Source organism: Podarcis muralis, chromosome Z (assembly GCF_964188315.1).
Source record: "Podarcis muralis chromosome Z, rPodMur119.hap1.1, whole genome shotgun sequence".
NCBI lineage: Eukaryota > Metazoa > Chordata > Lepidosauria > Squamata > Lacertidae > Podarcis > Podarcis muralis.
The window spans coordinates 46,920,130-46,935,757 of NC_135673.1; the positions used below are offsets into that span (position 1 = coordinate 46,920,130).

At 43.6% G+C, this 15,628-nt stretch overlaps 1 protein-coding gene across 16 annotated transcripts in view; it reads left to right on the top strand.

The window, feature by feature from the left end:
• The window catches only part of DLG3 (discs large MAGUK scaffold protein 3), a 123,210-nt gene that overhangs the window by 92,942 nt on the left and 14,640 nt on the right, over positions 1-15,628 (top strand). The gene's annotated exons all lie outside the window — the stretch shown is intronic.

Below are 15,628 nucleotides of genomic sequence, written 5' to 3' on the forward strand. Positions count from 1 at the left end.
ACCCCTGCCCGTACGGGCCAGTCGTGTCCAACTCTAGGGTTGTGCGCTCATCTTACTTAAGAGGCCGGGAGCCAGCGCTGTCCGAAGACACTTCCGGGTCACGTGGCCAGCGTGACGAAGCTGCTCTGGTGAGCCAGCACCAGCACAGCACACGGAAACGCCGTTTACCTTCCCGCTATAAAGCGGTACCTATTTATCTACTTGCACTTAGGGGTGCTTTCGAACTGCTAGGTGGGCAGGAGCTGGGACCGAAAGACGGGAGGTCACCCCGCCGCGGGGATTCAAACCGCCGACCATACGATCGGCAAGTCCTGGTTTTACCCACAGCGCCACCCGCGTCCTTTGTCATAAGGATAGTATTTTCTTAATCTTTTAATTGTGTTGAAACTTGCAGTTATTTCAGGGAAAAGATTCATTTATTCTTTGCTGCTGTCTTACAATACAATGTGAGCCTGATAGGCTAACAGTTTTGCCTTTATAAAAAGCAGTCTGTATAATTTTATCGCAGTGGGCAATTCATTTCAAGCACTGATGATGAAATGGAATACTGGAGGTAGGAGGTTTTCAATCTGCTCGCTTCTCAGGCTTGCATTTGTGGCAATTCTGCTGTGTGCAACCTGCAACTAAAATGCTGTCAACTGCAGAAAGGAAGAGATTAACCCTCCCAGTCAAAATGCACCTCACTGTCAACTTGAGCTGAGTGAGTAAACTACTGTGGTTAGTGTGGGATGATGTATTCCTGGCTCTCACAAAAACCTTCATGCAGCTTGATGCTCAGCCTAATACTGAAGCTTTGCAGCCAGTTAGAGGTTAATATAGCAACTGCTTCCCTTACTAGCTGGGTTTACCATAGAAACAAATCCTGTAGGAGAGTGGGGGTTGGGTTTACAGCAAACAAAACCATCGTGTCAAAAACTAAGGCTCATTGTGCAAGTGTGGGGGTTGATATGTGGACAGTAGCCCCATTGATTCCAAGTCCAATAGCACTGGGGAACCTGAGGCTTTGAAGACCTTGGAACAAACAGATTTCTCCTGACTGGGTTGGGGTAATGACACCCAGGTTCTTGAACTCATTTTGAACTTTCAGAAGCATTTAGCATGCTTTTGGCCATGGATAGAAGATACCAGCACTGGGCTACTTTTTATTTCCCTGAAAGCATTTGATAAGAGTTAAATTTGCCTTTTGTTGAAAAAGGGTGCAATGCAAGTTTTCTGCCCTCTCTTCCCCAAGGCTCACTGCTGTTTGGAAGGTTTATGATCTCTTTTACTGAAGTTCCAGCACCTGCATTTTGCTCATTTGAGAGGCTTCTACCTTGTTCACAGCCCAAAGTTATTGAGGCAACTTACAAAATGTTTTAAATACAATACAGTAAAACAGACAAGAGTTGCTAGGGATAATTAAAGGTGTATACAAGTTTCTCCTTGCCTGTTGAATCTCTGGATTTCAGTATCTCTCTGAAGAAATAATCCCAGTGCAGAAATTACTGCATACTCAGTCAGTTGTTAGCTCCTCACAGACCAAGTCTTTCACATCATGCTGCTGCTATCTCTCATAGTTTATGGCAGATGCAAGAGGCAGCAGGGGAGTAAAAGTGTTTACAAGCTTCATTCCAGTCCTCAAGGTGCCACAGGATTTTAGCAGCTTGTGCAGTAGTTCAGAATGTGAACTTGATTTTATAGCTGTTGAGGCAATAGGTTTCCAACACTATACATGGGGGAAATGATGGTGCGCCTTCTTTGAATTCTGTGGTTTTACATATGAAGACATAATAACAATCATCTGTTCCTTACCAGGTCTTAAAATTAGGCAAATACAACCTCAGATGAACAACATACACTGTGTCATGATTTTTTTTTAACACATAAGGCCAAAATGGAAAAGCCACATGTGAAAAACAAAGTACACCTTATGATTCATTTGCTTATGATTCAATAGCTTTAGCAGCAATAACATGAAGTAATTGTTGTCTGTAGGCCTTTATCCGTCTCTCACATAGTTATGGAGGAATTTTGGATCATTCTTCTTTACAATGTTGCTTCAGTTCATTGAGGTTTGCTGGCATTTGTTTATGCACAGCTCTCTTAAGGTCCCGCACAGCATTTCAGTTGGGTTGAAGTCTGGATTTTGACTGGGCCATTGCAACACCTTGATTTTGTTCTTTTTCAGTCATTCTGTTGTAGATTTGCTGGTGTGCTTGGGATCCTTGTCCTGTTGCATGACCCAATTTCAGCTAAGCTTCAGCTGCTGGGCAGATGGCCACACAACTGACTATAGAATACTTTGGTATACAGATAAGTTCATGGTCAAGTCAATGGCTGCAAAGTTCCCAGGTCCTGTGGCTGCAAAACAAGCCCAAATCATCACTCCACCACCACCGTGCTTGACAGTTGGTATGAGGCTCTTGTGCTGACATGCTGTGTTTGGTTTTTGCTAAACGTGGCACTGTTCATTATGGCCAAACATCTCCACTTTGGTCTCATCTGTCCAAAGGACATTGTTCCAGAAGTCTTGTGGTTTGTTCAGATGCAACTTTGCAAACCAAATCCATGCAGCCATGTTCTTTTTAGAGAGATGAGGCTTTCTCCTGGAAACCCTTCCAAGCAAACCATACTTATCCAGTCTTTATCCAATTGTACTGTCATGAACTTTAACATCTAACATGATAACTGAGGCCTGTAGAGCCTGAGATATACCGTATTTTTCGCACCATAGGACGCACTTTTTCCCTCCTAAAAAGCAAGGGAAAATGTGTGTGCGTCCTATGGAGCGAATGCAAGGGGGAGGCAGGTGGGAAAAGCCCCCAAGAGCCGCACACAAGCTCCGTGCGCTCTTGCGGGCTTTTCCACAGGAGGGAGAAGGGACTGACTGGCCGCATCAGTCCCTTCTCCCACCTCCCAGAAAAGCCAGGAGAAGCTGCGATCTCTTTAAAGGAGTTGCGCGGCTACTGCGGGCTTTTGCGAGAGGTGAGGGAATCCCCCCACCTCCCAGGAAAGCCAGAAGAAGCCGTGCAGCCCTTTTAAAGTGCGCACGGCTTCTGCCGGTTTTGCGGGAGGTGGGGGAATCCCCCCACCAGCCAGGAAAGCCCTGCGCAGTGTCTCCCGGCAAGGAGAGGCTGCACGGGGCTAAAGGGGAAGCCAAAACAGCGAGCGGGATCCATCCCGCCCCCTACCTTGGCTTGCTCCATAGCTGCGCGCAACCCCTCCAGCATGGAGAGGCTGCACAGGGCTAAAGGGGAAGCCAAAACAGTGAGCGGGATCCATCCTGCTCGCTGCCTTGGCTTGTGCCATAGCCGCGCGCAACCCCTCCGGCAGGGAGAGGTTGTGTGCAGCCTGTACGCTGCGCTTTGGGGCTGGGGGGGGAAAGATTTTTTTCTTGATTTCCCCCCCTAAAAACTGGGTGCGCCCTATGGTCCGGTGCGCCCTATGGTGCGAAAAATACGGTAACTCTTTTTTGCTATTTCTCTGAGCATTGCATGGCCTGACCTTGTGGTGAATTTTCTGGGACATCCACTTCTGAGAAGATCGGCAACTGTCTTGAATGTTTTCCACTTTTGAATAATCTTTCTCAGTGTAGAATCATGGACTTAAAATAGGGTGGAGATGGCCTTATAAACATTCTGAGTTTCATGGGCAACAGCAATTGTTTCTCTAAGAGCATTGTGTCAACTTTCCTCCTTGGCATTGTGTTAAAACACACCTGAATGCTCCAGACCAGCAAACTGATAAAACTTCGGCTTTTATAGAGGTGGGCATATTTGCTGATGAGCAATTAAGCAAGGGCATTTGATTAGCAGCCCCTGTCTGCTGCTTAGCCTCTTAATTCCTTTGGAAACAGTAAGGGTGTGCTTAGTTTTTCACACATGTTTTCTTCATCTTGGCTTTATTTCCGTTGAATAAATCATGACACAGTGTATGTCATGTGCTGTTGTTCATCTGAGGTTGTATTTACCTAATTTTAAGACCTGCTAAAGAACAAATGATTGCTATTATGTCCTGATATGTAAAACCACAGAATTCAAAGAGGGTGCACTTTCTTTTTCCCATGACTGTACATCACAAAAGCAATAAACAACTTTTTCCCCACAGTGCTGACTTCTTTGCTCTGAAGCAGGGGTCAGCAACCCGCGGCTCCGGAGCCGCATGTGGCTCTTTTACACCTTTGCCGCGGCTCCGGGGCGGATACTAGCGAGGGGAGGAGGCGCATTGTGTGCCCCAACACTCCCCACTGTTTTAAATGTCACAATGGTTTTGCGGCTCCCAGCTTTTTTTTCTTCGGTCCAAGTGGCTCTTTTTGTCTTAAAGGTTGCAGACCCCTGCTCTGAAGGCAGCCCGGTTTAGGGAAGTTTTTAATGTTTGACGGACTATTGTATTTTAATATTTTGCTGGAAGCCGCCCAGAGTGGCTGGGGAAGCCCAGCCAGATGGGCGGGGTATAAATAATAAATTATTATTATATTGGAGTATTAAGATTGGGAATGTTTGTAGGAAACATATATATACCTTAAAGCAGGGGTTGGCAAGGCTTACTGGGCATGGGCTGGATCACTCCCGCGGAGATCCTCCGTGGGCCGGACCAGCACAGCGCGACTTCGGAAATCGCATCTGCGCATGTTCACGGTACCGGAAATCGCTTCTGCACATGCCCAGACGCCAAAAATTGCACCTGCGCAAAAAACGATTTTTGGTGTCTGGGCATGCACAGAAACGATTTCCGGGGCCACTGACATGCACAGACACGATTTCCGGCATCTGGGCATACGCAGAAGCGATGTCTGGAGCCATGGAAGAGAGTCCCTGTGCCATGCTGCGCCGGTTTAGCGCAGTGTGCAGGGACTCACTGAGCTGGAGGCTCGGTTCGGGGGTTGGCTCATGGGCCGGTTAAGCGACCCTCATGGGCTGCTTCCAGCCCATGGGCCTTAGGTTGCTGCCCTCTACCTTATAGCTTTGCAGTGGTATAAGTCACAACTATCAAATTTTTAGAAGACATCTGAAGGCAACCCTGTTTAGGGAAGTTTTTAATGTTTGATGTTTTATCATGTTTTAAATATTCTGTTGGGAGCCACCCAGAGTGGCTGGGGAAACCCTGGCAGGTGGGCGGGGTATAAATAATAAATTATTATTATTACAAAAAGGGAATTGTAACTATCACCAGGTATAATGTAGGGGTGTGTGGATGTGAGTCTATACTCACACTGCAAAATTCCTAATCTTTAAACCATTAACAATTACCAAATCAAAATAATCCTTGATGGTATTACCTGTTGCCTAACATACTACAGCCAAAGGTATAGATAAGTGCAGGCTACTCGCCATATATCAAGCTTCATCCGCCACCATCATCCCAATGGAAACAAGGCTCTCACTACAGTACTGTAAGACAGAGTAGTTCCGCCTGGCCTTTGGCTTGGGGTTAGTTTTATTCCCTCCCCCTCTTTCTTTCTTTTTCCTTTCTCCTCCTGTGATGAGGCTGCATTTTAATTGTTTTAATGTTGTATTTTAATCTTGTTTTTAAGTTGTATTCATTCAACTAGTTTTTATTATTGTTTGTTAGCTGCCCTGATCCCCGCCATGGCTGGGGAGGGTTGGGTATAAATAAAATTTATTATTATTATTATTATTATTATTATTATTATTACTTACCTGTGTAGCTGACAGCTCCTTCTACCTAGAGATTGATTCCTTTCTGGCTTTTGAGGATGACCTGTCTTCTTTGTTTATGTCTTTCATTTCACTGTGTTGTCTAATCCTTGCTCTTGGATCCAGTAGGATTGAGTTGGTTTTGCCCCTTTTTCCTGCTTGCCCTGTTTCCTGCCACTAGATTCTGTGAAGCTTTGAGAACAGGCACTGTTCTGTGCCTCAGGGCCTGGAAGTAAAGCACCTGCCAAACTGCAGAGCCTGAAGACTGGTTATTTAGCTCCAGACTTCTGTTTAGCCATTCTGAATGGAATAAGGACCTTGGAGCCCTTGCTGAGTCTTTGTGGAAGCTGCTTTTAAGTTGCTGTGACTCTAAAAAGCTTAGTGGTCAGTTGCTAGCATGTATTAATGGGCCCAAGAGTCCCTCCTGGCTCATACACTCTTACTACTGTACCTGAAGGTTAATAGCCATGTCTGCCCAATTTTATGTGCCACTTTTAAGGATATTGCTTGACACCTGAATTGGACCTACTACTAGTAGTGACGTGTTTGGTAGAAGAATCTCTGAGAGCTGCTGTGTTACCAGTAAGAGGCTTATGCTAAACTTGCCTGTGGTTAATGTTAAACCTACTTCCTCCCCCACCCTTCTCTTGGCTATTTCTGCTGAGTACAGGTGGTATTTTCTGTAGCAGGAATTATTCATGTGCCAGTTCGGAAGGAGAGTGGTCAGTCTTAGTTTGGGTTTATGAATAGATAAACTAGGTAGCAATGGAGTCATTCAGGGACTGTTTTTCTGAACATGAACAAGGTAGCATATTTTCATCTCTGTTGAACTCATTTGCCTGTTCTAGGCTCTGCTAGATATCAGGGTAGTACCAAGTGGAAATTCTGTCCCATCTTAGCCCAGGTTAAGAGGATTTTCAAAACTTCATTTACTGTTCTGCTTGCTTCAGACCCAGCAGTATTCCACAGGTGCTAGAGCAGGAGTGGAACCTATGGCTGTCTAGATATTGGATTAAAACTCCTGTCATTCCTGACCATTGAGCATGCTCACTGGCATGCTGGGAGTCCATCCGTATCTGGAGGCTCTGCATCTTAGCTAGGGTAACATTAGCCTGAAGCGGGTAATCAAGTTGGGATAATACACGTGCCACTTCTCTAGTGTACAGCCATTAACATTTTCTCTTCACTTATTGAAAGGTCCACTAACCAGTTCTATTACATTCTATAGTGCAGCTTTAGAATCCTACATGGTCTGCTGAAAAGGCCTTTGATAACGTCTCCTGCCTGTTTATGATAAAACTGTTAGAAAGGATGGGGTTTATAGAAACCATTATAAAAGGTATAAAAGATACAAATATAAAAGTATTATAAAAAATGTACAAACTGCTGTTGGAGTGGGAAACTAAAGAGGAATTTGTGAAATCGAGCATGATTAAGTGGGCACAAAATGTGGGTCACAATATTGATTATGAATTACGGGGAAAGTTGTGGAAAATAAATATTAATTTTACACCTTGTTATGCGATAAAAGAAAATATGATGAAAATGACCCACAGATGGTATTTAACACCCACCAGATTGGCGAAAATGTCTAAAAAAGAAAAAGAAAAAGGTATATGTTGAAAGTGTAATGAAATTGAGGGATCTTTTATTCACATGTAGTGGTCCTGTAAAATCATTAAGACATATTAGGAAACTATATATAATGGATTTTAAAAGATACTTAAAAAAACTCTTGGAGATGGTAACAGCGGAGGTCCCCCAAAAAGAAAAGAGTGTACTACTATATGCCACTGCCACAGCTAGAATCTTATTGGCACAAAGGTGGAGAACAAGTCTAGTACCCACTAAGGAAGAATGGCATTGTAAGGTGTTTGAATATGCTGATCTGGCTGGTCTGACGAACGGGATAAAAGAAAATGTAGATGAGGAATGGACAATGTTTATTGACTATTTCAAGAACCAGTATAGACAAATACATAGCTTAGCAGGTCTTGAGTAAAACCAGCAGAGTTGAAATATTTGATAGATAACAAATGATGATTAAAAAGAGTTGGATTATGCAGAGTAGTAGAAAAGCAAAGGAACTAGGAAAAGGGTGGAAGGGAAGTCATATGGTATATGTGTTGTTGTTGTTTAGTCGTTTAGTCGTGTCCGACTCTTCGTGACCCCATGGACCAGAGCACACCAGGCACCTCTGTCCTCTACTACCTCCCGCAGTTTGGTCAAACTCATGCTGGTAACCTCGAAAACACTATCCAACCATCTCGTTCTCTGTCGCCCCCTTCTCCTTCTGCCCTCCATCTTTCCCAGCATCAGTGTCTTCTCCAGGGAGTCTTCTCATGAGGTGGCCAAAGTACTGGAGCCACAGCTTCAGGATCTGTCCTTCCAGTGAGCACTCAGGGCTGATTTCCTTAAGAATGGATACATTTGATCTTCTTGCAGTCCATGGGACTCTCAAGAGTCTTCTCCAGCACCATAATTCAAAAGCATCAATTCTTCGGCGATCAGCCTTCTTGATGGTCCAGCTCTCACTTCCATACATCACTACTGGGAAAACCATGGCTTTAACTATACGGACCTTTGTTGGCAAGGTGACATCTCTACTTCTCAAGATGCTGTCTAGGCCTGTCATTGCCCTTCTCCCAAGAAGCAGGCGTCTTTTAATTTTGTGACTGCTGTCACCATCTGCAGTGATCATGGAGCCCAAGAAAGTAAAATCTCTCACTGCCTCCATTTCTTCCCCTTCTATTTGCCAGGAGGTGATGGGACCAGTGGCCATGATCTTCGTTTTTTTGATGTTGAGCTTCTATGTATACATGCCGTATTTGGTACGAAGTTGTAAGTGGGGGAGGGGGAGGGGAGGGGGTTAAATATGCTCTATGTTCCTGTTTTTGAAAATGCAAATAAAAAATAAATGGTGTGATCCAACCATGAGGAGAAAATCCTGCAGGGTCTACTACAGCAGTCTAATGGGGATTAACACAGCTAATGGTACAGAGACTATATTACCTAAAGAGGTTTAGTATATTTCCAAACTTTGATCAATGCCTTTTCAATAATTCTTGGCAAACTTGAGCTGACAGGTTTACTTTTTTCAAACATTTGTTACTCTTTTTCTATCCAAGTAAATATAACTAGATGATGATTTAGCCAAACTTTATTATTTCCTAGTGTATTGTTGGGGTTAAAGTGTGGGACTAGGATTCAGGAGACACTGGCTTAAAATTGCACTCAGCCATGAAGCTCTGTTGGTGACGTTCGTCCAGTAAATCACACTTTACTGGTTAATGTAAGGATTAAATGTTAGATGTGAGGAACAATGTATACTGCCTTGAGATCTTTGTATTAAGTACTGGATATAAATATAATAAATAAAACTCTTAGGAAAGATCAGCTGGGAGTATGTGAATAAAAGCCAAGGAATTTTTAAAAATTGCACAATAGAAGTGGATAGTTACATAAGGTCAAGGGAACCTACCTAGTCACATTCTGCATTAGAAATAAGTAGCATAAATGCTAAACTTTGCATCTATTTCTTTGCAGTCGTGAGCCATAGCAAAAACATTTTCAGTCTAGATTTTTATATATTTTGCATAATAACTTTTATTATATGCAGCACAAGCCTACTGACTAAGTTAGTGCTGAGTTGGAATTGTTTTAGTTTACAAGTTTTTGCCAAATAATTTTAGCGCAGAATCTATAGAGGTCATTAGAAGCTGGAATTGACTTTGCAGAGTTTAGGTTATAATTTTGAGAAGAAATACTCCTACTTATTCTTGACATGGTTAAAACGGGTGCTTGACTGGGTACCCAGATGAGAATAAGGCTGTTCACCAAATTTGTGGCTGTGCAAGTGTGTGCATGCGTGCATGTGACTGCTTATGGCATGTTTTCATGCATGCACATGGTGCAGGAGGAGATATGAGAAAAAACTGCTTTTTAGTAGCTGCTTCTTTACTCAATGAAAAGAGTAGTTTTCAGTTTCTATGTTGCCTGTACGCTACATAGACAGGATTTCTGTTTTTCAATGAAATGCCAATATGATACTTAAGGTTCTTGCTTTTGCAAACAGTGGTACCTCGGGTTAAGTACTTAATTTGTTCCGGAGGTCCGTTTTTAACCTGAATGTGTTCTTAAACTGAAGCACCACTTTATCTAATGGGGCCTCCTGTAGCCACCGCGCTGCTGGAGCATGATTTCTGTTCCCATCCTGAAGCAAAGTTCTTAACCCAAGGTACTATTTCTGGGTTCGCAGAGTCTGTAACCTGAAGTGTATTATGTAACCTGAACTATATGTAACCCGAGGTACCACTGTACTAGATTGTTAGCCTGAGGGCAAGGACTGTAGTGATCTATAGACTGCTCTGGGAGGAGTTTTGTTTTATTTTGTTTTTGCTGAAGAGCAGGTTACAATTTCTTTAAATAAAATAAGATATTCATTTAGATTAAGGTCTGTTTAATTGCTGTATATCTATGGATGCCAGAAGCACAGGAATTGATGGTTTAAAGCAGGGGTTGGCAAAAAAAATTTAGCTGCAGACTGGTCTACTGTCCCTCAGACCTTGTGGCAGGCCGGAGAAGCGGCACCAGTGGGGAGAAGCTGGAAGAAGAGGCAAGGGGGGCAAGTAGTCCTACTCCCCAGCCCCAGCCCCTGCGCTTACCTTCCCTGGGGTTGCTGCCACCACCACCACCACCGCTGCTGCTGCTGCTTGTTGGGTAGGCAGAGTGAGCTCATCCACTCTGCTCTCTGGCCCACAGGAGCACCAGGGTGGCGGCAGCGGAGGGAAGATGAGAGGTGCGAAAGGGCTGGCTCCGGAGAGGGGCTCCTTAAAATAGCGCTCAGCCAGCTCAGCCCAGACCCCTTTCCTCCTCTAGGCAGGGCGGGGAGAAGTCAGGAGGAGGGAGGGTGGAAGCACCGCCATGGTGTGTATGAGGAAGGCGGAGGGGTGGAATGGCACAGGGGGGAAATGGCGCAGCCCAAATGAACAGAATCCCCACACCAATCCACGGACAGTCCGCGGACCAGATCCTGAAGGCAATTGGGCCTGATCCGGCCCGTGGACCTTAGTTTGCTGACCCCTGGTTTAATGTAAATATTAAATATGACTAGGCTTTAAATAAGAGTTAGCATCAGTTGTTTGTGGCAGCAACTTTATGCCTGGATGAATAACTACTGAGGAAGAAGCAAGTGCAGTGAAAGGAGGAATGTGGTAGAATTCTGGAGAGAAAGGTAGAGCCCAAAGTTATAGTGAGGGAAAGGGGCTGTCCTAGTGGAAACCCAGGCCTTGCCTGCTTTACATCTCAGTAAGCCAAAATATGACTTAACATGACCACGCAAATGTGGTGGCTTTTCATTAGGACCTCACACTTACTGTAGCCAAGGTCTGTCCTACGATTGCAGATTGTGGTTAAGGAGGAGAGACCTTACCCACGATCCTGGGTTCAGATGTCATGCCAGACCAAACCTTGACTGCTGCCATCCTGCACTGACTTAAAAAGCCCAGAGAAGAGCAAAGTGGCCGCACTTGCCTTCTTGGGAACCAGCGTGATCATGCATTCATGCTAAGCCATTATTAGCCAGAGTTTTGGTGTGCCAAGGATATCCATGCTACCTCTTCCCTGTTGAAGAAAATCCCTCCATTTTAACAATGAAACCAATGGTAGGGTAAGATTCTGGGTGTGGTGGTGGTGGTGGGGTCAGTGAACCTTGCTATTTTCAAACACATTAATCTCATTAATCGCATTTGCACAGCTCTGATCAGAGTTTGTTCCCAAATAGTACTGTCCATTTGGTTTTGTTCCCATTCCTCTTGTTTGTAGAGGTTTAGGGGCTGTTGTCCATGAGACTGCAAGCATTACATTGACTGTTCTGGTGTGCTTTGTCAATATTTGCTTTCCAGGAAAACTTGCCAGGGTCTCTGTAGCATGAGTGTTGCAAGGTACTTAAAAGATTTGTGGCATGGTCCATAGATACAAATTCGTATAAAGTTTTCCTACAGTATATGTGCATGTACTGTATGTATATATATTCCAATTCAGATTTTATAATTCAAGCCAGATTTACAGATAAATGGATTAATTTATTTTGCACCCTATCTCAGATCATCACAACTTAGTTCCTGTTCAGTTCCTTTACCCCTAATTCATTTCCCAATAGATCCTTCTTGTCATCAGGGTTGAGTCCCTTCCCTTCTAGGTAGTCATCTTGACATAATATCTTACCTGTGACACTTAAAAGATTTTGGGACCTGATCCACTATGCACCCAGCAGTACCACTTGTTCTGTAAATCTATGGACCAGTAGCACCATTCAGACTAGAAAAAGTGTATGTCAACAGGTGCTATTTGATACCTTATGCAGAGTGTGGCTCACTTGCTTTGCATTTGCTATCCCTTCTTCCCCTTCCTTAGGGCTGCTGTACAGGCTAAATTTTAGTGGGTATATCCTGCAGACCCACACTGTGTACTTGTTAAAGCTGTAATGGTTTGAACTGGATATTAGGGTTTTTCTTCCTGTCACCAGACTGCCTGTTACTTGACTACAGTCAAACATTCCAAGAATACCACTGTGTCAGCTTATTATAGTTTCATTTTGTAGCAAGGACTGCTTGCCCCCTAGCCTTGCATCAGTAGGTGGCAAATCTGTCACCATATCAAAGTTTCTGTCTTTGGCCACCTTCTATAGCAGCAGGTATCTCCAAACACTAGTGCAAGTAGTCATCAGTGGCAAAGGCTGCTACCGAATAGTGTTGGACTAAGATCAGAGGGACCAGGTTCAAATCAGTCATGCAGCTGATTAGGCAGTGTTGGGTCAGTATTGCACCTCACGGTGTGGTTGGCATTCTAAATGGATATGCTGCCCTGAGCTGCTTGGGGGAAAGATGAAATAGAAATATTATAAAATAATTTATTGTTTTGAAACAACATGCATACCTATCAAACTTCTTTATGATTTAAAAATATTTGGCAATATTTGACTAGTCATTTGAGCAGCTCCATTATTTGACCACTCAGATGGCCAGCCTAGTGGTTATAGACTCTTTTTTTCTACACATAGCACCAGCGTTCAACATTTTTCCAGGCACATTTTGCACTTGGCTGTCGGTCACTTGCAACCAAGTGAAGCTGCCCAAGCACCAGGATGGTGCCTGACGTCTCCACCATCTGGAGGTGCATGCCTGGGGAATCCTTGGATCTTGACTGTTTTGCACTCTAGCAGCACAACCTGTGGAATAGAATTTTATGTACAATTAGAATGAATTTCAGGAACCAAAAAGTCTTGTTGAAAAATAGGACTTTTGAGCCACCTGGCTCAAAAATGGCAACTAGGTATTCTGTTATGGCAACTGTAACCACATTTGGCACCTAGCTTATATCTGAGTTTCTAATACTGTATAGCACATACTTTAAGCATATGTGGAAGTTTCAGTTGCAAGTTGTATTGTCTCCACAGAAATGCTTGTGATTGACAAATATTCACAGTTGGTGGTGATTTCTGTGAGTTCCATGGAATGTCCCAGCAAACAGCCAGAAGTTTCTATTCTGGAGCTTGCATAACTGTAGATACAATATTTTAGCCAGATAACAACATAAGACAGAGAGATGGATTAGGAAACAGCTGATCTAGATTGGTCAGAGGTATGCAACCAAGTTTGCAGTTTGGGAGTTCTCCTACAATCCGTGCTATTCCTGGAGGATGCAAGTGGCATCACAATGCTTAGGAGTGACTTTTTCTTGTTTGGCCTGTACACACCATATGTTTTCTCAAAGCTACTTTGATGTTTTGAAAGCAGGAAGTGGAGGTTTCTTTGTACAGTGGTACCTCGGGTTACATACGCTTCAGGTTACTCCGCTAACCCAGAAATAATACCTCGGGTTAAGAACTTTGTTTCAGGATGAGAATAGAAATTGCACTGCTGCGGCACAGCCGCAGCGGGAGGCCCCATTAGCTAAAGCGGTGCTTCAGGTTAAGAACAGTTTCAGGTTAAGAACGGACCTCCGGAACGAATTAAGTGCATAACCAGAGGTACCACTGTATGTGGATGCAGCTAGTTCTAGGTTGCTCGTAAACTGCTTGGAAAGATGCACTTCTCCTGTAATCAGAATAATTGGGGGGGGGTTGGTGCGAAGCACAAATAAGATGATAATCTGCTTTTGATTTTGTATACAGTTGCTGTTTGCATCTTTTCACCTTCATATTTAAGGTTTTGAAGAAAATGCTAATGGTACATTTGAAGCAATATTTAGAAGAGATCTTTTAAGTGATTCATGTTGATTTTTATCTGTATTTTATTGATGCTTTTATTTTTGTATTGTATAGTCAACTTGCAACTTATGTGTGTTTGACATATACACTTTCAACTACAGTAGTGCCTCGCAAGACGAAAAGAATCCGTTCCGCGAGTCTCTTCGTCTTGCGGTTTTTTCGTCTTGCGAAGCAAGCCCATTAGCGGCTTAGCGGGTTAGCGCTATTAGTGGCTTAGCGGGCTTAGCGGATCAGCTGATAAGCGGCTTAGCGGATCAGCTGTTAAGCGGCTTAGCGATCAGCTGTTAAGCAGCTTCTGATTAGCGGCTTGGGAAGGGGGGGGGAACCCTGCAGGAACTCGCAAGACATTTTCATCTTGCGATGCAAGCCCATAGGAAATTCGTTTTGCGAAGCACCTCCAAAACGGAAAACCCTTTCATCTAGCGGGCTTTCCGTCTTACGAGGCATTCGTCTTGCGGGGCACCACTGTATGCAGTTGGAGGCTGGCCGATTGAAATTGCACAAATTAAATGCACTGAAGGCATAGAGCTTAAAAGCCCTTTTCCCACAGGGTTTTCCTGGTGCAGAAAGAGTCTTGACTTACTGGGCTTTGGGAGGCTTTCAAGTTCTCCTGAGAACTCAGACAGCCCCGCAATATCTTGTGAGAGCCTTCCAGAGCCCGGTAAACAGGGTGAACAACTCAGAATTCTCTCTGTTGCTTGGGGGATAAGACCCATTTGACATGCCAGTTCAAGAAAGTAAGATTGCTTACTTAGGGGTGGTTCCAAGATGTATGTATGTATGTTTGTTTATTAACTATATGCAATTTTGACTTTATGCGCTATCCCTGGAACGTGACCTAAGCACAAGATGTGTGTCAACAGTATTACAGTTTGAATTCTGTGGAATGTATACTGTAATATAATAAAATGCAATTTAAGAAACAAAAGCAGCAGTAAAAATGCTGTAAAAAAAATCATACAGCATCCAGCACACAGCACATTAGAATTGTTACAACAGGCAGAAAAATCTACATTTTCTGCTAAGGCCACCAACAATTATCAGTTGGTCTGGGAGGGGGGAGTTGGGGAACCACTGGTTTAGATAATCCCTAGAACCACTGCCAGAGTTAGAAAGCTTTTATTTAAAAAAAAATAGTCAAAATTCTTAGGCTTTTGCCTGTGCCAGATAGCCAATTCTGTGAAATTCCATGCACAAGAATCTTGGAAGCTGAATGGTCTAGCGCCTACATGCTGTTGGAGAATGACTGTGCCTCCCAGGAGCAGAGGGAAGCTGTCTCCTACTGCAGGCAGGGTAAGCTGTATAACATTGGAATATATACAGCTTTCAGGTTCTGCACATCTTCTAAAGGGGTATTTATTCTGCTAAATTAGCCCACTCTGAAGAAAACCCCTCACAATCTCTATTCAGCCCCTTACCAAAGTTCCCTGTACACTAAGTGTGCACCTGCTGCTACTACTACTTAACTTTTATTTAAGGCCCACCTCTCTTGAATACCTTGCTTAACTGTAATATATTGCTATAACCTGTTTTTTAGGGTGGTCTAAATAAAAAGGGTGAACAGGGTACATTTAATCTATTTAATATTGATAGCATCACCTATGTACTACGTGCATAATGAGTACCTAGGTGCATATTGATGATTAAGAACATATGAAGAGCCTTCTGGAACAAGGTTTCATCCAGACTGTTTCCAGCAGTCACCAGGTGTTTCTGAGAAAGC